Genomic DNA, 25,952 nt, shown 5'->3' on the forward strand with positions numbered 1-25,952 from the left:
GGTTCGATCCCTGGCTTCCCATAGGGTCCCCTGAGCACCGCAGGAGTGATTCCTGAGTGCAGAGCCAGGAGAAATCCCTGAGCATCACTGGGTGTGACCCAAAAAGCAAAAAAAACAAAAACAAAAACAAAAACAAATGAAGTAAAAGTTAATTTATAAAAGGGAAACTATGGGGCTGAAGAGATAGTACAGTGGGTAGGGCTCTTGCCTTGCTCATAGTGACACTTCCAGAAATCTTCTAGGAATGATCCTTGAGTGCAGAGCCAGGAGTAAGCCCTGAGCACAGCTAGGAATGGTCCCCAAACCAAAAAAAAAATAAAACAGAAATCTGGCTAACACCACCAAAATAAAATAAAACAGAAATCTGGCTAACACCTGCCCATTTGCATAATATTTAATTAAGTGCTTTCTCATACAGTGATAGCGTTGGAAACATTCTAGAAGTAAATATGTAATAGTGATGTTGATTTCTCCCTAAACATACTTTGGAAAGCAAAGTTCAAACTGTATAAAGCTTATTGCATTTTGTCATCATTATCCCAGATTTAGTGCACTGTTACTGAACACCTGAACACCTGACATTATAATAAACATACAAAGTCTTTTTTTTTTAATTAGTGAAACACCATGAGGTACAGTTGTAGATTTACTATTTTTTGTGCTTGGGTTTCGATTATACAATGATCAGATACCCATCCCTCCACCAGTGCCCATTTTCCACCACCATGGATAATAACCCCCCACCCCCATCCCCCCATCTTCCCCTGCCTCTGTGGCCCTGTGTTCTCTCTCTCGTTTTGGGTGTTGTGTTCTCCAAAAGAGGCATTGAGTGGCAAACATGTTCAGTCCATAGTCTACTTTCGACATGCATCTCTCCTCCTGGGAGGATCCTCCTAACACCCTTTATTTGGTGCTCCCTTCTCTATCTGAACTGCCCTTTCCCCTAGAATACCCGGCTGGCCTCTAAGTTATGGAGTAATCCTCCTGCTGCTGATCTCAGCTATTCTTGGGTATTAATCTCCTATTTTGTTACTTTATATCCCCCAGATGAATGCAATCTTTCTATGTCTATCCCTCTCTTTCTGACTCATTTCGCTTAGCATGATACTTTCCATGTTGTACCACTTGTATAAACATACAAAGTCTTAAGCTAGAGAAGCTCTCTTGAACTCAAGTCATATTCCCTTTGTGACAGAGTGGTTAATTTTGATATTTATACATTTCCTCCTGTCCCTTTTATTTTTTAAAAGTTTCCATAGGCCAGATAAAGCCATATAAAGAGACTTGACTGCTAAATGTCCTCCCTCTGTATAGTAAGCTTTCATTGATTTGGGGGGCCTTTTGTATAATGCATTGAATTTGGCCGCCCATTGCCAAGTCTACCAGCAAACAGATTTTTGATTTTTATCTCTAAGAAAAGAGTTACAATGCTTAAATATCCAAAATAGTTAAAAACACAGAACCATATATGACTTTTGACCACATAAATTTCATGCAACAAAATCTTTAAAAAACAATAAAAACATAACCTGGATCATATTTTTAAAGATGATTCACAAAGACAGCAAACAGCTGCTTACATAAATCTCATTATATTTATTTTGTGATTCATCAAAAGCAAAGTTCTCTTAGTAGCCACGACTAACTCAGACCCCATATTCTTATAGGGTCATTTTGAGAATTTAATTATATGCTTATATTTTTCATGCTGATTGTCGAGCTAGAGATCACTAATGTGGAGAAGTTGCATGTGCTGAGATAGGTAAAAGGTAAAAGCAAAACAGTATTTCAATCAAGTTATCTTGATACAGCAGAGTGAGAAAACAGTTATCTATGAGATCCAGAGACAGAAGGAAGGAAAAATCATCCTCTAGTTTATGTGCAAACTATTAAGAACTTGTTTATGTACATGAAAAGACTTCGCTTTTTTATTTGCAAAGAACTTAAAATCTGAGTAAGCAGTTTTGTGATGCTTGTTAAATTTCGTAGTCATTCTACAATACAACAATATCAATATTTCAGAACAACATTCAAACCCAAACCTAGGGAGATAATACAACACGTATCTGATTTTAAGATAATAAAATTGTCATAATAAATCTTACCCTTTTGCAGTCCTGGATTGTGGAGGCAGGCTCACGGGAGTGAGTGACACAGATTGAGTATTTTCTCTGGTCTCTCACTCACTCATTCACTTGCTCTGGCTGGCTATAAACTCTCCATTGCTTGCAAACAGCCAATCCCTGTCACGGCCAAGGTGATGTCAGCCTGTGGATTCTCACCAGAAAACCCCCAAACTTCAACACTTTTTCAAGACACAGGCTCAGTTGAATAAACATGAAATGTGGTTCTAGTGCCAAGAGGTTTGCATTGTGGAATTTAATTGATGGTTTAGAGGAAGATGAATAGTTTGAGCTCTGAATATACATATAATAATATACTGGATTTGAATTAAAATAAATAGCAAAGGATTTAACTATTTAACAGTTCACAATTATACAAATTTTCACTGCTTTGAAGGAAAAATTACTGTGTGTAGATACAATTCTATTATGATTAGTATAAAAATAATTAAGGAAAAGAAATTGATGAATCATATAAATTATTTTCTATTTCTTAAAAAATATTTTTCTACATTTTTATGCTTTGATCACTCACAAATTAAAATAGACATCTTCAAATCAGAATATATGTAAGCTGTAGTTGCTAAAAAATGCAGCTCTATATAAAGTTAAAAGTTTTGAGGAGCATGCTACTAAGAAGTAGGTTAATTAATTTTTGTTCTGTAAAATAAGCCTTTTTAGATTATCTGTTTATATGTCACTTTCTGCTGGGCAGGCGAATTCACTGCATTTTAGTTTTCAGACTCTTGCAATCTTTTTGCTGATTCATTGCCACATTTACTTTTTTTATTGGTTGTAGAAAAGAATGTTTATATCTCGCAAGGATCATCAATTGTTATTGAGATGGTTCATGAAAATCAGAATCGTATGAAACTGACAAATACATTAATATTTTATATTTTTGGGGGGAGGATGTTTTGGAGTCACCCCCTGGCTGAGCTCAAGGTTTACTTTTGGTCCCATGCTCAGGGCTCACTCCTGGAAGGACTCAGGGGGCCGTATGCAGTGCTTTGAGTCAAACCAGGCCGGGTGCAAGGCAAGTGCTTTGATACTGTACTAGGTAAAGGTAAAGGCCCTCCCGTTGATCATCGATTTGCTCGAGCGGGCCCAGTAACGTCTCCATTGGAGACTTTGTTGTTACTGTGTTTGGCATATCCAATACATCACGGGGGGCTTGCCAGGCTCTGCCGTGCGGGCGAGATACTGTACTAGATCCCCAGCAAAAAGCAACAATTTTTTAATTTATGAAGAGAAATCTAGCTTTTCTATTTTGTTTTGTTTTTGTTTTTGGGTCACACTGTGCTATGTTCAGGGATGACTCTTGGCTCTGAATTTATGGATCACTCCTGGCAGGATCTGGGGACCAGATGGGATGCTGAGGATTAAATCCTGGTGGGCTGCTTGCAAGGCAAGTGGCCTACCCTACCCACTCTACTATTGTTTTGATTCTAAGGGAAATTTGGCTTCATAGCTGGCATATTCTCCTTGTAGGTCATTTTGTTCCTCTTTTAAATTGTGACATCCACCAGAGAATAAAAAAAAATCAATACATATTATTTTTAATTAAAGTTGCTTTGTTAGATGTTTAAGATGGATCACCTTTAATTGGAGGAAACAGTGCTCAGAGAATCTTAAACATGAATGTGTTCTGAGTCAGGATCACGAAGAACCAAACATAATAATCATCCGGTTCCTGTCTTTAAAACTCTTTCATAGCTATGTGGAGCAACAGATAAATAGCCGTCAGGCATAGCAACTGGAAGATTTGTCATTTATTCTAAATGACAAAGAATTGAGCATCTGGACTCACATCAGAAGAGGAACCTGCTTAAATTATCATGAGGAGAGACATTAACGAGGAAGAAGAGAAAAGCATCCTTAGGAATTTAAAAATATCTAGTCAGTTATTTTTTATGGCGGAACCAAGGGTTCCAGTATTGTTGATGTTATTACTTCATACTTTTCAGTGATATTTTACGACCACATCACCAGTGTTGCTAGCTCTCCTTGCTTATCCCAAAGTCCATCCCATTCCAAACCGTTAACATCCTTAGTTCACTATTTTGCTTGCTTCCCTTGGGATTGTCTAACCCCTCACTCAAAAAAAAATTAATTGAAATTTTGAGGTTTACAATACTGTTGACGATGATTTCTTGTGCCCTGAATTCCAACACCACACCCCTCACTAGTGTACCTGCCTCCCTCCCCCAGGACCTTGAAGCCCCTCCCTTCCAACTCCTACTCCCATCAACTTAAGTTTGTGGATCATAACCCGCTTTGTGTTGCTGTAGCTCTTTGTTGCTGCCATGCTATGAAACTTTAAGTCCCACACAGGAGAGAGATAGTCTGTTGCTTTTCTAATTCTCCACCTACTAAGTGAGAGCATTTAGTGCCTGTCTTCTTCCTTTGACTCACTTCACTGAGCATAACACCTTCCTATTCCATCCAGGCGGCAGCAATCTGACAAAACTGCAGATTTCATTTTTCCTCATCGATGAGTAGGATTTCATTACGTATATACACAGCACAATTTCTTTAACCACTCATGCGTCGTTGGGCACTTGGGTTGTTTTCTGATGTGGGCTAAGGTAATTTGATGAACATCATGTGCATAATCCTTGAGAGTTAATGCTTTGGTGTTCTTGGGGTGGGTTGGCTGGTCATCTGGAAGTACTGTTCTAAATAATCCTAATAAGACTTCTAAAGAAGTCTCCAGATCATTTTCCAAAAAGGCCGAGCCAGACAACAATTCCACCAACAGTGAATAAAAGTAAGTAAAGATAAAAGTAAAGGCCCTCCCATTGATCATCGATTTGCTTGAGCGGGCCCAGTAACGTCTCCATTGAGACTTTGTTGTTACTGTGTTTGGCATATTGAATACTTCACAGGGAGCTTGCCAGGCTCTGCCTTGCGGGCAAGATACTCTCGGTAGCTTGCCGGGCTCTCCGAGAGGGGCGGAGGAATCGAACTCGGGTCGGCCATGTTGGCTGTGTGCAAGGCAAACGCCCAACCGCTGTGCTATCTCTCCAGCCCCAGTGAATGAGAACTCCTTTTCCACCACTTCCCCACGAACTCTTGTTGTTTCTTTAAGTATGAGCCCTCAGCAAAGGGATTCTCAGATTAACAGAGTAGGAGTGAGAAGCCGAGGTAAACCCCCAGATGAACGAACAGTTAATTTATGATAAAGAGGATAGGTGTAAAAAATGGAGCAAGGAAAGCTTCTACCAAATGGTGCTTGGAAAACTGGTTAACCTCATGCAAAAAATAAAAAAGAAAGAGACTGGAACTTTGTCTCATTCTTCACACAAAGGTTTACTTGAAATGAATGAAATACCTTGGTATCAGACCTGCACCTATAAAATACATTGAGGGAGATATAGGCAGAAATCTCCATGATTAAAGATCTCAGAAAAGTCTTCAATGATATTATTCCATTTATTTCTATTTTTTATTCCAAAGAAAAAATTAAAAATAAATAAGTGGGACTGCATTAAACTGAAAAAGTGTTTGCTCTGTTAAAGAAATGAGACTAGACACACTATCAATTGGGAGAAATTGTTCACACATCATGCACTGGACAAAGGGCTCACCAAGGTATGTAAAACACTCGCTAAACTTAACAACAAATAATCAAAAGTGGGGCAATGTAATGGGATTAAAGGATACAGAAGCTTATAAAAGAAGATAATGGCAGAATCTAGTATTTTCAGAGAACTTGTACGCTAGTACCTTGCTTGTGTTGTTTATCTCACCCAGCTCATACTCAGAAAAGTATTTTATAAGAGTATTCCCATTCCATAGGCAAGATAAGCGAGTTAAGTGAGGTAAGTATGCTCTGTGTTGCACTGCTAATGGTCTTTAATAAAGCCTGTCTAATTCTAGGGTCTACTTTTAGTCACTAAGTATCCTTACTTACTCACTCAGAAAATTTTGTTGATTCCAATAGATTGGAATTAGTGAATGGAAGTACTGGCAGATGAGCGAATCCATGCAGACAAAACTAGATTTGAAGGGGACTATAGTCATCATAAGGAGAACTGATTCCATCATGTAAATGAGAAGGTAGCACTGTAGCACTGTCCTCCCGTTGTTCATTGATTTGCTCGAGCAGGCCCAGTAACGTCTCCATTGTGAGAATGGTTGTTACTTTGTTTGGCATGGGCTGGAGCCATAGCACAGCAGTAGGGCGTTTGCCTTGCATGCAGCCAGCCCTGACGAGCTGGGTTCGATTCCTCTGCCCCTCTCGGAGAGCCTGGCAAGCTACTGAGAGTATCTTGCCCAAACGGCAAAGCCTGACAAGCTACCCGTGACGTATTCGATGTACCAAACACAGTAACAACAAGTCTCAAAAGGGAGACGTTACTGGGCCCCCTTGAGCAAATCAATGAACAATGGGAGGACAATGATACAGTGATACAGTGTTTGGCATATTGAATAAGTCATGGGGAGCTTGCTTTGCCGTGTGGGCGAGATACTCTCGGTAGCTATTGAACCCGGGTGGGCCAAGTCTGCCGCGTGCAAGGCAAAAGCCCTACCCACTGTGCTATCGCTCCAGTCAAACATTTAAAGTAGAAATGTAATATATTTAGATCTGCAGTTTGCAAAAATCTTTGGTTGATAAGGCATCGAGGAACTAAAGATTGTTAAGGAGGAGGGAAGTTTCAAGAAGTGGTTTTATGTCCAGAAAAGTGCAATAACATGCATAAACTAAAATGACAGCTGTGAAGATAGAAAAGATGTACGGAAAAAGCACGAGCCAGGTTATACAGAAATTGTTCATTAGTAGAAGTTGGCAGAAGAGGATGAGAAAGCTGAGATTGATTCATGCGTTGGTCGATTTTGTGAGTGTTATGGCCAAATCTCATGCTCTATCTTATCGAGCAATTGATAATGCTATAATCACTCATTGTTGCAAGTAATATGATATAATATTATAGAGTAGTATTACATAATCACAAATGATATAATGAAAGGAAGAGCAATATATGATAAAATATAAAGAATCAATTATTCTTCATTCTATGAATCACTAAGCCATGCTGAATCTTCAATTTAATACACCTTTTTAAAAAATAAGGGAGTTTTCATATTAAAAAAGGAACCAGGTTCTGTGTATGAACATTTTTGTTAAACAGAACTTGAATCTGATGAAGCATCTCTACCTACCAGGTGAGAAGAAATACAGGGGAAAGAAGAATATGTAACATAATAGCCTTGGAATGTATTTAAAAAAATTCAGAATAAGGAAAATTTTATAGAACATATTACGGGATCCTATTTTATTAGCAGGAAGAATTTAAAAAGGGAAAATTAGAGAAATAAGAACAGTTTAGAGACACAGAACAATCAAAAAAACAATTGGTGAAATTTTGAATGCCAATGAGATATTTTATAGTATTAAGATATTAACTTTTTTTAAAAATATGGAATGCTTCATAAATTTGCATGTCATCCTTGCACAAGGGCCATGCTAATCTTCTCTGTACAGTTCCAATTTTACTATATGTGCTGCCGAAGTGAGCATGATATTGTTAACTTTTACAGTACAGTGATATCATTATTATATTTTTATTTATTTATTTTTATTTATTTTTAATGTAGGAGTACTGCTATTTATTCAGCCACTGATTAGCTAATTGAATTGGGCACGAATTCCACTCATTATTATTTTTTAAAAGTATGATTTGTCCTAGAGGTTTGTATTGAAATATTTATGGGTGAAGCCATTGTCTGGGATACTCGGAACTTTAATGGTAAGTCTAAGCCGTCAGGCCCACCGAGCCCTCTGATTTTGAGGATATTTTGCATACAGGTTTACCTGTTTACTTACCTTTGCCTAATGTTTCTATCAATGAATCTTCGGATATGGGGTTTCATGTAATTAGTCAATTGCTTTCATTTAGAGAATTCTTGCAATTCAGGTTGTAGGGGATGTGAGGACAGGTTCTACACAGGACAGGCTCTTTTTCTTCCCAAGAGTTCACAGTTCAGTCAAGCATTCTCCCCCCACTCCCCTCCCAGACCTCCCCTGTTTATGTGAAAGTTAAGTAATACTTTTCCTAACTCCACCCAATTTCCCAGCAAGACTGGCTGTGCATTCCATAGCCAGAAATAACAAATACCCAACTAAAACCTAATATAAATTCTTATTTAAGAACCCTCATGTTCTCCTACTATAATATTGTGTCTTTGTGTGGTAATGGTGGTGGAGAATATGCGTCCCTCTCATCTGTTTTTTATTGCCAGCTTGGGGAGGGCAAGGACTGTCTCTATTTAAGTTGCTGTGTATGAATTCTCAGTGACCACATGCTATTTACATGAGATTGGAAACCCTTAAAGCCTTCGATAATTAGTAAATATTAGTGAGATGTTTCCATCAATTCTTTGACCTTTCTCAAGGAGAAGGTGAAAAATAACATGGATTGCTTTATTTTTTTTAATTTTTTAAAATTAATTAATTAATTAATTAATTTTTTAATAGTGAGGCACCATGAGGTACAGTTGTAGACTTTTTGTGCTTGGGTTTCGATTGATCAAACACCCATCCCTCCACCAGTGCGCATTTCCCACCACCTCGGATCCCAGCATCCCCTCCCCACCCCAGCCCCTATCCCACCCTGCCTCTGTGGCAGGGCATTTCCCTCTCTCTCCTTTTGAGTGCCATGGCCAGCAAAAGAGGCATTGAGTGGCAGTCATGCTTGGTCGACAGTCTACCCTCAGCATGCTCTCCCATCATGGGTGGATCCTCCCAACACCCTTTATTTGGTGTTCCCTTCTCTTTCTGAGCTCCCCCTTCCCCTAACATGTGTGGTTGTCCTCCGGGTCATTGAGTAAAATTCCTGGTACTAATCTCTGCCATACTTGGGTGTTAGTTTCCTATTTTGTTACTTTATGTTCCCCAGATGAATGCAATCTTTCTATGTCTATCGCTTTCTTTCTGAGTCATTTCGCTTAACATGATACTTTCCATGTAGTACCACTTGTATGTAAACTTCATGACTTCGTCTTTCCTAACAGCTACATAGTACTCCATTATGTAAATGTTCCAGAGTTTCTTCAACCAGTCATCTGTTCTCGGGCACTCAGGTTTTTTAACATGGATTGCTTTAGCTGAGGGTACATCAAAGAGTACTTATAGACCAGTGTTCCCTAGACTAGGTGATACCAGCTCCCCATCCCAGAACATTCTGGAATGATCCAGAAGGAACATTAGTAGCTTCAGATGCAATTTGAGGTGCTTTTGTTTTGTTCGTTTAAAGAGGGTAGATTACGAGAGTGTGCCAATTCCTTTTCTGAAAAAGAGGGAGGAGAACTGGCCAACTACACTTGGAATCCTGTGATACAGACTGTTCTTTGTGATATGGTTCTTATCTCCCAAGGGAAGATCCTTTCCTTCCAAATGTTTATTCCAGATCTGGGAGGAATGAATGAGGGTAAGATTTCTGTGTCTCACCAGTTTCCCCCCATTTCATTCAAATTTCTTTCATAAAACAAAGAAGCAAAAATCCCTTCTTCATACCTACGTATTTTTTCCTAACTGCTCACGTGTTTCTCTCTTCCTCTTCAGAGTCATATTTCTGGATATTCAACACCATTTAGTGACTAATTTTATTGACTCACTTCTACTCGACTTGTACTTAGTCCTATAACTCATGAAATATGGCCTTTGTCCCCACAACTGTGTAGAAACACATTAAGGTTACCAATGACTGCAATAACTAGTCTTGGAATAATGACTGACAAGGAATGAGTGAATGCTCATTGATGACGACATTTTCCAATATCTTCCATTATAGCTCACTATGGAGAATAAATACCCGAGTCTTTACTCTGGTGGGGAATAGAGGTTAGGAGAGGTTAGGTTGGCGGGGGAGCACCTTGGTGTGTAGGGTGTGTTGTTGAAACATTGGCTTCATGTTTTATACATCACATACTATAATTAAAAGTATTGTAAGTGAGTGGCTGGAGTGGTAGTACAGTAGATAGTGTGCTTTCCTTGCACGTGGCCATCCTGGGTTCCGTCCCTGGCATCCAATATGGTACCCTGAGCCCTGCCACTCAAGGAGTGATCCTTGAGCACAGAACCAAGATTAAGTCCTGAGCACTACTGGGTATGAATCCCCAACCTCCCAAAGTATTTTAAATAAAAATTCCACGTCCATAAAGTAAAATAAATTTTATTTTATTATTATTATTTTTAATGTAGGAGCACTGGTTTATATTTAGCCACTGATAAAGCTGACTGAAGCAGGCATGAAGTCCACACTACTTTGTAAAACTATTTATTTTTCATTGAATATCTGTGAGATAGACCATTATAGAGCTGTTCATGGTTGGGTTCCAGTCATACAATGATCCAACACCCATTCCTCTACCAGTGCACATTTATCACCACTCATGTCCCCCGTTTCCCTCCACCAGCCCCACCCTCAGCCTCTAAGGCAGGCCCTTTTCTCCTTTCTCTCTCACTGCTTTTACTCTTGTGCATTATAATTTGCAATATAGGTACTAAGAGGTCATCGTTCTTGTTCAGGGAGCTCAGTATTTTTATTGGGACGGTAAGGCTGGAGTAACTTTTTAACTGGGTGGCAGCTTTGGGGTGTGCACCTGACTTAAGAGGCTTCCAGAAGTACATGGAAGTGGGGGGAGGTAGCCCATCCCAACCCTGAGAAATATTGGTGATCTCAGTCACAAAACCCACATACCCGAATTTTCAGCAGATTATATCTCCTGTTCTCGTCCGGGAACAGGAACAGGAACAGTGCAGTCTTCTGCCCCCACGCCTGGGTGTTCCTTCCCGGAGCCCCTTGGAGGGGAGCGGGTTGAGCTTTCCTCCCCGCCCCGACCAGGGCTCCGGCAGCCGAAGACCTCCAGGACCAGCCACCACCATGCTGAGACCACTCTCCGCACACATGAAGGTACTGGCAGAGGGACAAAGCCACGCGGGTTCCGGGGCCAAGACCTCCAAGCCTACTCGAATTGGAGTCGAGCATCTTCCACCCAGATCCTCCAAATTCCAGTAGGCGGGGGTCACACCCACCACCTGGCCCCCTGGCACTGTGTAATCCCATCAGCGGCCAAGACTCAGAGACTATAAAATCCAGATTCCGGAACCGCGCGGCCGCATTTGCGGCCGCGCAACATCTTATCAGAACTTTTTTTTTATGACATCTTATTGTCTCATTACTACTTTGGACAAACTTGCAGGCTATCGAATGTAGCCTGCCCACAGGGCAGAGTCTGGCAAACTCCCCGTGGCGTACCAAATATGCCAGATACCAGTAACAATGATGGGTCTCATTCTCCTAAATAGCCTTGAATATAATCTCAGGGCTAGGATGAAAGAGACGTTACTGGGGCCTGCTCGAGGCAATCGACGAAAATATCTCCTGAGGCCAATGCCTTACCCATTAGGCCTCGGGAGATATAATCTGCTGAAAATTCGGGTATGTGGGTTTTGTGACTGAGATCACCAATTATTTATTTATTTATTATATCTCCCGAGGTGTGTTCTGAGACGGTGGAGTCCAGCCAGGGGCATGTTGGCTACTTTGGACTGTGGAAGCAAGTGGCTACAAGGGACTCTGTTTGGGCAGGCACCAGGTTGACCCTCCCCACTCCAATTCACCATGGTCTGTTCAGCCTTGCACAGGTCCAAGATTAACTGCGAGTTGATCTCTTTCATGATTTATTTATGGATCTCTGAAGCAAGTTCAATAAATGAACTTGTATAGCTGAGCCAGAGGTGGTTTGTGGCTGTGGCTCACACATACCTAACTTTTGGCCATTTAATTTCTTGGGAAATGTGGTCCTGAGTTGTTGGGGTCTGGCCAGAGGCAGAGCAATAATTTTTGGGTATCAGGAAGCCTGAAGGCACCATCAGGCTGCTGATGCACTCATATCGTGGGTACTGGTTGACCTGCTGCAAACCTGGTAAAAGAAAATTTAGAATATTAAATTTAATGTTTATATAGAGAATTTAAATACTAAGGAATAAATTTTGGGAGGATAGAATTGAGCTTTGAAAAGCTACCCATCAAGATAATGTTAAAGAATTAGTAAAGATATCTATAATTCTTTTTGGAATCCTGTCATAGATATGTATGCATACACATATATGTATATATATGACACAGTTAATATAAAAAACAAACTAAAACTTTTCTTTTCTACATATGAGCATATTAAGAATGGCTTGATTTTGTCTTTTAATTAATAATTTTCTTTAATCTTGTTTTGTTTCTTCAACTGGAAATAATGTTTTCGATTGCATTAACTGAGAATCTGTTTCATACAATTACTTAGCACTTTATTTTCTGAATAACACAAATGTTTCCTGAATAGTCACTTTTTGTGTTAAAATGCCTAATATTTCTAACCAAACCAGCACATTTTTTGGTGAGGAATTTAGAAATGTGTTCTCAGAATTCATCATTTCAGGGATTCTACAACTGTTAAATATAGTCTTTTAGTTGCTAGTGGGGTTATATTTTGGGTGTTCCTAGGTTTTCCATTGCCTCGAGCCTTCAGCAGTGTTCTGCAATAATAATAGTTTGTGATCCCACCAAAAAATCAAGTCACTGCCAGACTTTAGTTGTGGTCATGTTGTAATTTTGTATTATACGGCTCACCTATTGCATCAACCATAAAGGCTGCCATATGCTTTAAATTTTGAAGCCAAATGGTCACTTAATGGGCATGTACTGGGATTTATTTTGGTTTTTTCTGCTTGACTGTGTCCTCTGTGGACGTTTAGGGGTATCTTTATCTTTGTACATTCCAAGCAAGTTTCTCCTTTTTGAAAGAAAAATCTTAATACAGATGTCCGATGTTCTTGAAAGTGATTTTTTTTCTGTACCTGTAGGGAATTTTTCTTAATGTAAATAATTGCTTCTAAAAATATCTGTCACTGTCACTGTCTTCCCATTGTTCATTGATTTGCTCGAGCGGGCCCAGTAACGTCTCCATTGTGACACTTGTTACTGTGCTTGGCATATCGAATACATCATGGGTAGCTTGTCAGGCTTTGCCATGCGGGTGAGATACTCTTGGTAGCTTGCCGGGCTCTCCGAGAGGAGCGGAGGAATCGCACCTGGGTCTGCCAGGTCATCTGCATGCAAGGCAAATGCCCTACCTGCTGTGCTATCGCTCCAACATTTTGGGGGGTATTTTCTTTTTATGTTTTCCAATGAATACATTGTGTTCTGTATTCCCAAATAACTCTTGATTAAAATCACTGTTACATACATATAGAAAGAACTTATTAGATACCAGCTGATTAGCTGAATGACTGATTTTCTCATATGGAACCCTTGTCACTGAGGATGAAATCTTACTACAGCACAATTTATGCCAGAGACAAGTTCTTCCTTCTCTTAACAAAATATCAAGTAATAAGACTGAAAAAGTTAAATGCCTATGAAACGTGTCTCCTAGGGGGATATTAAGCTCAAGAGAACCCGACTGATCTTTGTACTCTCCAGACATCACGTCCAGAAGCAAAAGGGGGAAAGGGTATGAATCACTTCAATTTTTCAAACCTAAAATATTATAGTAAAATCGGAAAGAATGAATTGATGATGAATAAAATGATCAGAAATAAAAAAATTAAGCACTTCCTGCCTTGGGCCTATACCCGTATGGATCCATGCTCAGTCCAGTCCAGCTAAGGCCTGGGAGAGTTTCTCAGTCCTGGTCTCAGACCCAGTGCTCATCGCACCAATGAGCATGCTGTGGCATTTGTCACAGCAGGTGCCCCAGGGAAACAATTCAAACCACACCCACCAGCGAGAGGAGACCTGCAGTAGTATTGGCAAGGAGCATCAGGAACCCTGGGGAAAAGGAAGAAGCTTCGCTCTTTCAGGCGAGGGTGGCAAAAGCCGAGGACTCTCTCCAGTTACACCAGACCTTTCTAATCTGCTTGAAGACTTTCCAACAACAATCATATTGATGATCAAGGATCTGGAAACGAACAGAGAATGAATAAACTTGAAGAAGGCCTCGTGGAAAACAATGAAAGAACTCATTCAAGTGGAAATAAGGGAGTTAAAAAATACAGTAGCAAGTCTTAGCAGCAGAGTCGATGGAAATAAAAATGGAATCAGTGACTGCAAAGATGTGGTACAAAGTACCAGCAAGAAAAAAAAAGAATCAATAGAAAAGAGACTGAAAAAAATAATGAAGAGGACATAAAAATTATTGATAATATTAGAAAGGAGGGATAACCTTAGAAGTACTACACAGACTTAATGCAGTCACTATTAAAAATTTAATGATGTTCTCTAAGGATTTGGAACAAACTTGACTGAAATTTTTGTATGGTACCATCTAACTCCCCCCAAAAAGCAAGTTTGGGGAAAAAAGATGGAGATTTTTTAAATTTTCTCAGTTTAAATTGTATTATAAAGCTATAGTAATAAGGCTGCTTGGTACTAGCATAAAGATAGATTGTTAGACCAATGGAACAGAAAATATCAGTGTGCATGAAGCACAGCACAGGAAGTTTTATTTTTTTTATTTTTTTTCTTATGTTTATTTATTGAATCACTGTGGGAGAAGTTACTAAGCTTTCAGGTTTAAGTCTAGGTCATACAATGATCAAACACCTTTCCCTTCACCAGTACTCATTTTTCACCACCGAGAACCCCAATATACCCCTCCTCTCACCCCTCCCAATGCCTGTGAGGCAGATGATTTCCACTTACCTCTTCTCTACATTGATTACATTAATTATTTTGACAAAAGATTGTCGTTATTGTTTAGAATCCCCCCCTCCCCCCGCAACAATCAGAATTGCTGAAAAGGCATTGTGAAATACTTTGTTTTCTATAGCTGGCTATGAGAATCATTTAATCTCACGTGGCCACAATAGCAGCCTCGAGATTTTGGATTTCTGCAAAGAGCCAGATAATTACGAGATTGGTATCTGTGGATCTGGTGTTATGGCTGTGCCAGAGAGCCGCTTGTGGGGGGAAACTCGTGACCTCGGTAGGGCATGAAGGATGAGCCGGTACCGCCCCCCTTCCCATGAGACTGCAGTTGCCCCGTAAACACCGGCTCATACCTGGCTTTCTTATAAACTCTGAGGCGGCGGCCACCTTGCTGCTGGGGGTGGGGTGGGGTGGGAAAGGCAGAAGGGAGCAACAGAAAGTTTCTCTGACTTAATGGTGAGGAGAAAACTGGATAGACACCTGTAAAAAAAGACTAAAGCTAATCACAACATCCACAATAGTTAACTCAACGTGAATTAAAGACCTTAAGATTAGGGCAGAATTCATAACACACATTGAGGAAAACATAGGCAAAACTTCAGGAAATAGACCTCAGCGTGTCTTCAATGATTTGATTCTAGAGACAAATCTAAAAATAATTCTAGGGGCTGGAGAGATAGTGAAGGGGGTAAAGCCCTTGCCTTACACACAGCAGTCTGGGGTTCCATCCTTGGACCCCATATGATGCCCTGAGCCCTGGAAGCAGTGACTCCTGAATGTAGAGCAACCCTGAGCAACATTAGATGTGGCCCCCAAACAAAAATAACACCAACAAAAACCCCAAATCTAAACTATACAAAATTAAAGACTTGTTTTTTTTTTTTGTGGGGGAGAGGCACATCCAGTGGTGTTGAGGGCTTACTTCTGGCTCTCTATTCAGGAGTCACTCCTGGGGGACTCAGAGAATCATAGGAATCACAATCAAACCTGGGTTGACTGTGCAGGGAGAACACCGACCTGCTGAACTGTTTCTTTGGTCCTTAAAACTCAAAAGTTGTATATATATGTACTGCTATTTATTCAGCCACTGATTAGCTGATTGAATTGTGCATGAACTCCACCTTACTTTTTTTCATTTTTTATAATTTTATTTATTGAATCACCGTGAGAGCAGTTACAAAGCTTTTGGGTCTAAGTCTCGGTCATACAATGAAACACCCGTACCTTCACCAGTGACCATTCTCCACCCTCAACAACCCCAGTACGCCCCCATCCCACAACCTCCCCCTACCTGTGGGGCAGATGATTTCCACATTACTCTCTCTCTACTTTGATCACATTCAGTATTTTGACACCAGACCCACCATTATGATTTGAGATTTTACCCCAACACTCAGATCTGCTGAAAAGGCAACAGTAGACAATTTGTTTTTTATTTCTGGTTATGAATAACATACGATGTCGCGTGGCTGCAGTAGTGGCCACGCGGTTTTGAAATTTCAAAATTTTAACACTTAAATGCAAATCCAACTTTTGCTCAAATAAAAAGACTTCTTATAGAGTGGAAGAAAATATTTACACTTAATACATCAGAAAGAGCGCTAGTATACAAAAATATGTAAAACTCCCACAAAGTTCAGCAATAGCAAAAATCCAATAACCCTCTCAAGGAAGAGGAGAGGAGTTGAACAGATGCTTCCCCAAAAAAGAGAGATGGATGGTTGGTAGGCATGCGACTAGTATTCATCATTAGGGAAATAAAAATCAAAAGAACAGTGAGATATCCTCTCACATCAGTGAGAATGGCACGTATTGTAAAGGCTGGAGCTTCTACAGTGCTGGCGGGGATGTGATGACCCTCATTCATTATTGGTGGGAAACGTCATGAAGTTCAGTCTCCACGGAAGGCAGTGTGGAGACTTCTCAAAGAAGTAATAATAGAACTCCTATATGATTCAGCAATTCCACTTCTTGGTGTCTATCCCCAATACAAAAACACTCATTTGAAGATACATCTGCTGTCCTATGCTCATCACAGCATTTTGTATAATACACAGGATATGGAAACAACCTGTGTCCCACAACAGTTGAATGGATACAAAGTGGTGAGATATATATGTATATAATATATAATATACAAGCACATAGAGATATACATATATGTATACATATATATGCACAAACTGCACACACATATTTAATAAATACTATGTGGCTATGGGCTGGAATGATAGCACAGTGGGTAGGGTGTTTGCCTTGCATGTGGCTCATCTGGGTTCGATTCCTCTGCTCCTCTTGGAGAGCCCAGCAAGCTACTGAGAGTATCTCGCCTGCACGGCAAGGCCTGCCAAGCTACGGCAGGCTCCCTGTGACGTATTCAATATGCCAAACACAGTAACAACAAGTCTCAAAATGGAGGCGTTACTGGGCCCGCTTGATCAAATCGATGAACAACGGGAGGACAGTGTTTGTTCTTTGTTTGTTCTATGTAGCTATGTAAAATGATTAAATCATCACTTTACTACTGTGTGAATAGAACTGGAAGATATCATGTTAAGAAAAACAAGTCAGAAGAAGCAAAAAGGGATAATCCCATTGATCTGTGGAATATGGAGAAAAAATAAGAGAATAGTCCTAGTAAATGACAGATCCTTGAATTATATAATTTATTAATAACTAGTGTGAGTAGTTATGGGAGGAAAATAAGACCACACTAGAGGTGACATTGGAACATTGATATATGATCATGGACACATTAGGTAGGTTGGGGTACAGTAGTCTTGTATGTTAGCATCATAAACACTATTAGAACAACCTAAATTATTATCATAAAATCAATGAGATAAAAAAGAAGGTAAGAGAGAAAGAAAAAAAGAAAGAAGGAAAGAAAGAAAGAAAGAAAGAAAGAAAGAAAGAAAGAAAGAAATGAAAATAAAGAAAGGAAGGAGGGAAGAAGGAAGGAAGGAAGGAAGGAAGAGAAAGAAAGAAATGAAAGAAAGAAAGAAAGGAAGAAAGAAAGGAAGATAAAAAAAGGGAAAATGTGATCAGAATATGATCTTATATCACTATTAAGTAAAAATGTTGAAAGACCTTTTTTCCCTGATATGGCTCAGGATCCTCCGTGAGCTGTATTGTGGATTCACTACCAGGATCTCACCATTCTACAAAGAAGTGATCGTTGATGTCAAGAGAGGGGTGCGGCAGGGTGATACCATTTCACCGAAACTCTTCAGTGCCACCCTCGAGAACATCATGCGACGACTGGAATGGGAAGGAATGGGAGTGAAGATAGATGATCGGCAACTACACCACCTCTGCTTTGCTGATGACATTGTTTTAATAACACCAAACATCAGCCAAGCGGCACAAATGCTGGCCGACTTTGACCGTGAGTGTGGAAAGGTAGGATTACAGCTGAATCTCACGAAGACAATGTTTATGAGAAACAGCCTTGTTCCTGACGCCCCATTCGCTCTCAATGGAACGACCATCTCCGAATGCAACAGCTATGTGTACCTAGGTCGAGAGGTCAACATGACAAATGACCTGGCACCCGAGCTGCACAGGAGGAAGAGAGCGGCTTGGAACGCCTTCAAGAACGTCGAAGAAATAGCTAAGAGGACGAAGAACCTCCGGCTCCGGGCACATCTCTTTGATTCCACTGTTCTTCCTGCATTAACATATGCCTCAGAGACCTGGGCCCTACGCAAACAGGATGAGAATGCTATTCAGGTCTCCCAAAGAAGAATAGAAAGAGCTATGCTTGGAATATCACGTTTCATTCAAATGAGAGAACGAATCCGGAGTTCTGACATCCGTCGACGATCAAGGATCAGGGACGCTGTCTCATTTGCCAAGGTGTCGAAAATCAGATGGGCTGGTCACGTAATGAGATTTAAAGACGACCGTTGGACTAGAGCTGTTACTGACTGGATTCCACGGGATGTCAAAAGACTGCGTGGCCGCCCACCTACCAGATGGTCAGACTTCTTCGTCAAGATCATGAACAATCGGTTTGAGGCCCTTCATGTTCCTGGAGCGAAGAGATGCCATTGGGCTACACTAGCACGCGACAGGGACAAATGGAGACGTTACTGGTGCCCGCTCGAGCAAATCGACGACTAACGGGAAGTTAAGTGATTTAAGTGATGGCAAAGTATTTCATTTGAAAGAAAGATCTCTGCATATAAAAATTTGGAATCATTTTTGCATTTTAAGATATAAATATCTAAAATGCTGAAATAGCTGTTCTTCATCCGGAAGATAAAATTAAGTAATGGCCAAGATAGTCTAGATTTAGTGTTCTCATAGTACATGGAAAACAGTGAATGTGATTATGGTACGGCAAACTGGAGGAGCTATTGAAATTTTGGTTATGATATCTAATTCTACATCTTTGGAAAATATCTTAAAACAAAGGGAGCACCCTATTTCCTCCTACATCTCAGAAACGGCACAGAAGAAGATGTCTTCCTTGGTCTTGTGGCTTTATGTATATGGGGGTCAGGGGATTTGCCTACAATTTCAGACTCATTCAAAACCAGAGCTAAGTCCTCCTTGTAATTATGTTTTCCTGTAATAGCTCAAAGTCTCCTGGTCCACACTCAAGTTCATACTGAATTAAGGTAAATGAGTAGAGTCCTTGCTTCTTTTGGTGCTACTGTGTCAAGCAGAGACAAGTTGCCACCCTTAAGTGACCAAAGTCCATCTTTGCTGTGGAAAGAGTGTTGGCCACCACAAGACACAGTAACTCCCTATGGATAGGATGCTTTTCATCTAAATTTAGATCTGTTCACAACTAGAGGAAGCCTCACCAAAAGGGCAGATTATTTGAAACAATCATATCTTAAGGATTACAAAGTTCACATCAGAGTGATTTAAATGAGGCATTGGGTTGCTTGGGAGCAACCAATTTAAATGGAGAATGGACAAGTATCGTACCTGTACATACCTGTTTCTGGGGCAACAGGGGTGGGATGGGAGGATGGGATTAGGAGCAAAGATGGAGATGGGTACAGTATAAGGTAGAGAAACTAAATGCTTATATATATATAATCATAGAAAGTCACAAATATTTCAGAGCTTTGCAAAGTTCTTCCATAATATTAGTTGAAGAAAATGTTGAGCTTTCCCCCTAAAATAAAATCCATATTCCAAGACAGATTTTGGTTTGCACAATTTAGCATTTGTCCCCAAATGCAACGTTATAAAATACATTCTTGCTTAGCAATAATATTTCATTACTACCTCTTTATACAATTAGTTGTTTTATAATAAGATTTAAAGTAGGTTAACTTATAAATTGTCATTCACTTTATGATAAATGTCAACACTTTAAGCATTTGCAAAGTAATCTCTATATGTCAACAACACAAATTACTCTTTAAAAGATAATGCTATGATCTTGATCATGATACAGACTTTCCACTGACTATTTTCTTCGTCTTTTAAAAATGAAGGGGTCAATCCAAGTTTTATACCTAGTATATTAATGACTCAAACAATTATTAATCACTTTTAACAGAGAACAGAATATGAAGGAAATTGAAATTACTATGAATTATATAAGTAGGTTTTAGAGGAACATAGATTTTAGTAACAAGTCTGAGGAAGATGAGAGATGCCTTTTCCTGGACTTAAATGCACAGTGTCTTGATCAGACTAAAACCATGAGTTTTCTGCTACTTGTCAATCCTGTATTTCTTAGGAATGCTACTTCTTTATCCTTACTTTGTTAAAGTAGGTTCAGTTATTGTAACCAATATAAAAACTCAGCATAGAAAATATTGAATAAAAATAACCCTAAGTGGTCTGAAGAGTAATGTTAGATAGCATTAATGCTTTGAGGGATCTGTACAAATGATCTCAAATCTGACTTCTTATATAAGGTGGAGTTCGTAGGGATTTTAACAAAAAAATATCCAAAGCCATATGGAACCTATCATATTGATTTGGTCTGAGATATTGTTATGATGAAAATCTATTATACGTGTCTTTGATTTTATAGCATGTGCTCTAAAGAGACAATTTTGCTGAAAATTTAAAAATCACTTAATCACTTAATCACTTAACTTCCCGTTAGTCGTCGATTTGCTCGAGCGGGCGCCAGTAACGTCTCCATTTGTCCCTGTCGCGTGCTAGTGTAGCCCAATGGCATCTCTTCGCTCCGGGAACATGGAGGGCCTCAAACCGATCGTTCATGATCTTGACAAAGAAGTCTGACCATCTGGTAGGTGGGCGGCCACGCGGTCTCTTGACATCCCGTGGAATCCAATCAGTAACAGCTCTAGTCCAACGGTCGTCTTTAAATCTCATTACGTGACCAGCCCATCTGATTTTCGACACCTTGGCAAATGAGACAGCGTCCCTGATCCTTGATCGTCGACGGATGTCAGAACTCCGGATTCGTTCTCTCATTTGAGTGAAACGTGATATTCCAAGCATAGCTCTTTCTATTCTTCTTTGGGAGACCTGAATGGCGTTCTCATCTTGTTTGCGTAGGGCCCAGGTCTCTGAGGCATATGTTAATGCAGGAAGAACAGTGGAATCAAAGAGATGTGCCCGGAGCCGGAGGTTCTTCGTCCTCTTAGCTATTTCTTCGACGTTCTTGAAGGCGTTCCAAGCCGCTCTCTTCCTCCTGCCCAGCTCGGGTGCCAGGTCATTTGTCATGTTGACCTCTCGACCTAGGTACACATAGCTGTTGCATTCGGAGATGGTCGTTCCATTGAGAGCGAATGGGGCGTCAGGAACAAGGCTGTTTCTCATAAACATTGTCTTCGTAAGATTCAGCTGTAGTCCTACCTTTCCACACTCACGGTCAAAGTCGGCCAGCATTTGTGCCGCTTGGCTGATGTTTGGTGTTATTAAAACAATGTCATCAGCAAAGCGGAGGTGGTGTAGTTGCCAACCATCTATCTTCACTCCCATTCCTTCCCATTCCAGTCGTCGCATGATGTTCTCGAGGGTGGCACTGAAGAGTTTTGGTGAAATGGTATCACCCTGCCGCACCCCTCTCTTGACATCAACGATCACTTCTTTGTAGAATGGTGAGATCCTGGTAGTGAATCCGCAATAGAGCTCACGGAGGATCCTGATGTATTGGGCTTGAATGCCCTGATTGGCTAGGGCTTCAATGACCGCTTCCGTCTCAACAGAATCAAAGGCCTTCTTTAAATCAATGAACGTTAAGCAGAGCGGCATCTTGAACTCCCGAGAAACCTCAATGAGCTTGGTTACCGTGTGGATATGGTCGATGGTGCTGAATCCTTTGCGGAACCCGGCTTGCTCGCATGGTTGTCCTTCATCTAGTGTTCTGCCAATCCTATTTAGGATGACTCGAGTGAACAGCTTGTAGATGACAGACAATAGGCAGATCGGGCGATAGTTGCCAATGTCATGGATGTCTCCCTTCTTGAACAGTAGTACGGTCCTGCTGGTTTTCCATTGGGACGGAACCTTGCAATCAGATAGGTAGCGAGTGAAGAGCTGAGCCAGTGTATTGATGAGTACTGACGGCAGGTTCTTCAGGTGTTCAGGTCTGACCTTGTCTGGGCCGGGTGCTGTTTGTTTCTTTACCGACGAAATGGCGTGTCGGATTTCGGAGGGGAGAACGTTGGGAACAACATACCCATCCTGTGGAATTTGGTATGTTGGCAAGTGGACATGGCTATCGAAGAGATTTGAGTAGAAGTCATGGATAATCTTCTCCATTGCCGTTCTGGAGGATGTGATGGATCCATCAGGACGTCGGAGGGCAGTTATCTTGGTCTTATAGTTGGCGAAGGACAGGCGGGCGCTACGAATACTTTTGCCGGCTTCTGCCGCATCTACCAGTACTTCTGCTCTTCTCTCTTTGAGGTCTTCCTTGATCGCATCTCTGCACTGCTTTGCAAGCTCCGACGTTAGCTTGCGGTTGCCTGAGGCATGCGCCAAACCACGCTGGCGAATTAGCTCAAGAAAATCTATTATACGTGTCTTTGATTTTATAGCATGTGCTCTAAAGAGACAATTTTGCTGAAAATTTAAAAATAACTTCTAAAATTATTAGAAAAATTTAAAGATGCCCACCCTGGGCCCAGAGCAATAGTACAGTGGGTAGGGAATTTGCCTTCCATGTGACTGACCTGGGTTTGATCCCTGGCATCCCATATGGTTCCCTGAGCATTGCCAGCAATGAACCCTGAGCGCAGAGCCAGGAATAAGCCCTGAGCATCCCCGGATGTGGCCCCAAACAAAACAGTAACAACAAAGAGATGTCCACCCTGCCTGCACTTTGGATGGACTTCCCATGCCAAGCTCAGAGCCACACTGAAAAGGCGTCTTGAAATACATGCCCCCGCTAGTGTGATGCCCTCTCTGCACCCTGCACTATTAATGACCATCTATGCTCCAAGCTAAGAGTTTAGGAAAATCCCTGTAGCCATCCAGATTAGGTACCAGGATTGATGTGCCTCCCCCCCCACAGCTTTGAATATAAAGTAATGAGTTTTCAGTAATGCCCTATAAAAACAGGCTCTTGAACTTTGTCTAAGATTTCATGTGCTTGCTTGGCCCAGACCCCTGGGTCTGAGCAGCTGGTATAATAAAGACCTCCTTGTTCTCCAGTCATAGATTATCTAGGTATGCTTGATTAAGCAAACTTCCATTACAACAGTATGACTATAGTAAATTTATGGTAGTTACCAGAAAGCTTACTCCACTGACTTATAATAATCCACAAATCATCTGAGAATGAAATCAAACACTCTAAATAAATTTTTAATGGTACATTGACTTCAACGTTTTTTAATAATGGATTATAGGGCCAACCAATAAATCAGAGTAAGAATTTAATTCAGCTTTATAGGCTGAGTAAGAATCCAAAAAAAGAAAAAAAGAAAGAGATTAGACTTTGGAAGAGAATTACTTATCTTTTTTCCTTAAAAAATTTCTGCAATTTACATTGATGAAAAATTTGCTTTTTTCATCCTCCCACCTGTAGGCCATTTTCCCTTCTATTCTGCACAACATTAACAGACCGTAGATTTACTTTACGTAGTGTTGCAAAGAAATCCTTTGAAGAAGACAGTCTCTTAAATTTAATACTTTTCTAAAGGTTCAAATTAATATTCTCAGAATTAGTAGTGATAGATTTGCTCTTTGTAAATTCAAGAAATTACTGGTAAAAGACTTGTCAAAGTTCATTCATCCATCCATCCATTCATCCATTCATCCATCCACCAATGAAGACCTAATACAAGACACAGTATAAACTGAATATGGATAACACAAAGATAACTGATACACATATTTTTGTAGGAGTAATACTATTTATTCAGCCACTGATTAGCTGATTGAATTAGGCATGAACTCCACCTTACTTTTTTTTTCATTTTTTATAATTTTGTTTATTGAATCACTGTGAGAGCAGTTACAAAGCTTTCGGGTCTAAGTCTCGGTCGTACAGTGAAACATCCATACCGTCACCAGTGACCATTCTCCACCCCCAACAACCCCAGTATACCCCCATCCCACACCCTCCCCCTACCTGTGGGGCAGATGATTTACACATTACTCTCTCTCTACTTTGATCACATTCAATATTTTGACACCAGACCCACCATTATTATTTGAGATTTTACCCCAACACTCAGATCTGCTGAAAAGGCAAATCACAAATCAAATCACAAATCATCCTGTTATTCGTCGATTGCCTCGAGCAGGCCCCAGTAACGTCTCCTTCATCCTAGCCCTGAGATTATATTCAAGGCTCTTTAGGAGAATGAGACCCATCATTGTTACTGGTATTTGGCATATTGGGGACGCCACGGGGAGTTTGCCAGACTCTGCCGTGTGGACAGGCTACATTCGGTAGCCTGCCAGTTTGTCCAAAGTAGGAATGAGATAACAAAATGGATTCGCGGCCGCGCGGTTCCGGGAGTTGGTTTTTATAGTCTCTGAGTCTTGGCCGTTGATGGGATTACATGGCACCAGGGGGCCAGTTGGTGGGTGTGACCCTCACCTACTGGAATTTGGAGGATCTGGGTGGAGGATGCTCGGCCCAAATCCGAGTAGGCTTGGAGATCTCAGCCCCAGAACCCGCGTGACTTTGTCCCTCTGCCAGTACCTTCAAGTGTGCGGAGAGTAGTCTCAGCATGGTGGTGGCTGGTCCTGGAGGTCTTTGGCTGCCGGAGCTCTGGTCGGGGCGGGGAGGAAAGCTCAACCCGCTCCCCTCCAAGGGGCCCGGGCGAGGATAGCCAGGAGCGGGGGCAGGAGACTGCACTGTTCTCTTCTGGGAGCTGGTTTTTATAGTCTCTGAGTCTTGGCCGTTGATGGGATTACACGGTGCCAGGGGGCCAGTTGGTGGGTGCTGAAAAGGCAACAGTAGACAATTTGTTTTCTATTGCTGGTTATGAATAACATATGATGTTGCGTGGCTGCAGTAGGGCCATGTGATTTTGAAATTCCAAAATTTTAACACTCAAATCTAGAGGATTTCTGCCAAAACCTGCTGGGTTCTGAGATTTTCTCCTGAGTCTCTGGGATCATGGCTATTAAGCAGCTTGATCAGGAGCCAGAAAGGCCGTTCATGGGTGGCGACTCAGGGTCTCGTTGGGATGGGGAAGAAAAGGGCCGGCTCCACCCCCATCCCATGAGGCCCTGTGTGTCTCATCACTGAGGGCCCAAACCTGACTGTCCAGTGGCCTCTTGAGGATGGTGGTCACCGAGCCACCTAGGGGGAACAGGTGGAGGGACAACACCCTTTTCCCCCTGGGGTGGCCCAGTGACAGTAACCTACTGTGGGATCCGGACACATTTCTGCCAAAAGCCACCGTGTTTGGAGATTTGTTTCTGAATCTCTTGGATCATGGCCATTAACCAGTTTGATCAGGAGCCAGAGAGGCCGTTTGTGGGCGATGACTTGAGATCTCGTTGGGGTGTGGAGGAAAGGACCGGCTCCACCCCCATCCCATGAGGCCCTGCCTGACTCATCACTGCGGGTCCAAACCTGACTGTCCAGTGGCCTCTGGAGGATGGCCGCCACCGGGCTGCCAGGGGGAATAAGCCAAGGCACAAACCTATTCCCTCCTGGGGTTGCCCGGCGACAGTAACCTACTGTGGGGTCCGGATGCATTTCTGC

At 41.2% G+C, this 25,952-nt stretch overlaps 1 non-coding gene across 1 annotated transcript; it reads right to left on the reverse strand.

Annotated features, from left to right (window-relative positions):
- Window positions 1-7,540: 7,540 nt before the first annotated feature.
- LOC130020869 (U6 spliceosomal RNA) lies at window positions 7,541-7,647 on the reverse strand. The gene has a single exon (XR_008792064.1). It is a non-coding gene; the product is annotated as a U6 spliceosomal RNA (small nuclear RNA).
- Between the last annotated feature and the right edge of the window lie 18,305 nt (window positions 7,648-25,952).

The sequence above is a fragment of the Sorex fumeus genome, unplaced genomic scaffold (genome assembly GCF_029834395.1).
Source record: "Sorex fumeus unplaced genomic scaffold, SorFum_2.1 ptg000013l, whole genome shotgun sequence".
In the NCBI taxonomy this organism is placed as follows: domain Eukaryota; kingdom Metazoa; phylum Chordata; class Mammalia; order Eulipotyphla; family Soricidae; genus Sorex; species Sorex fumeus.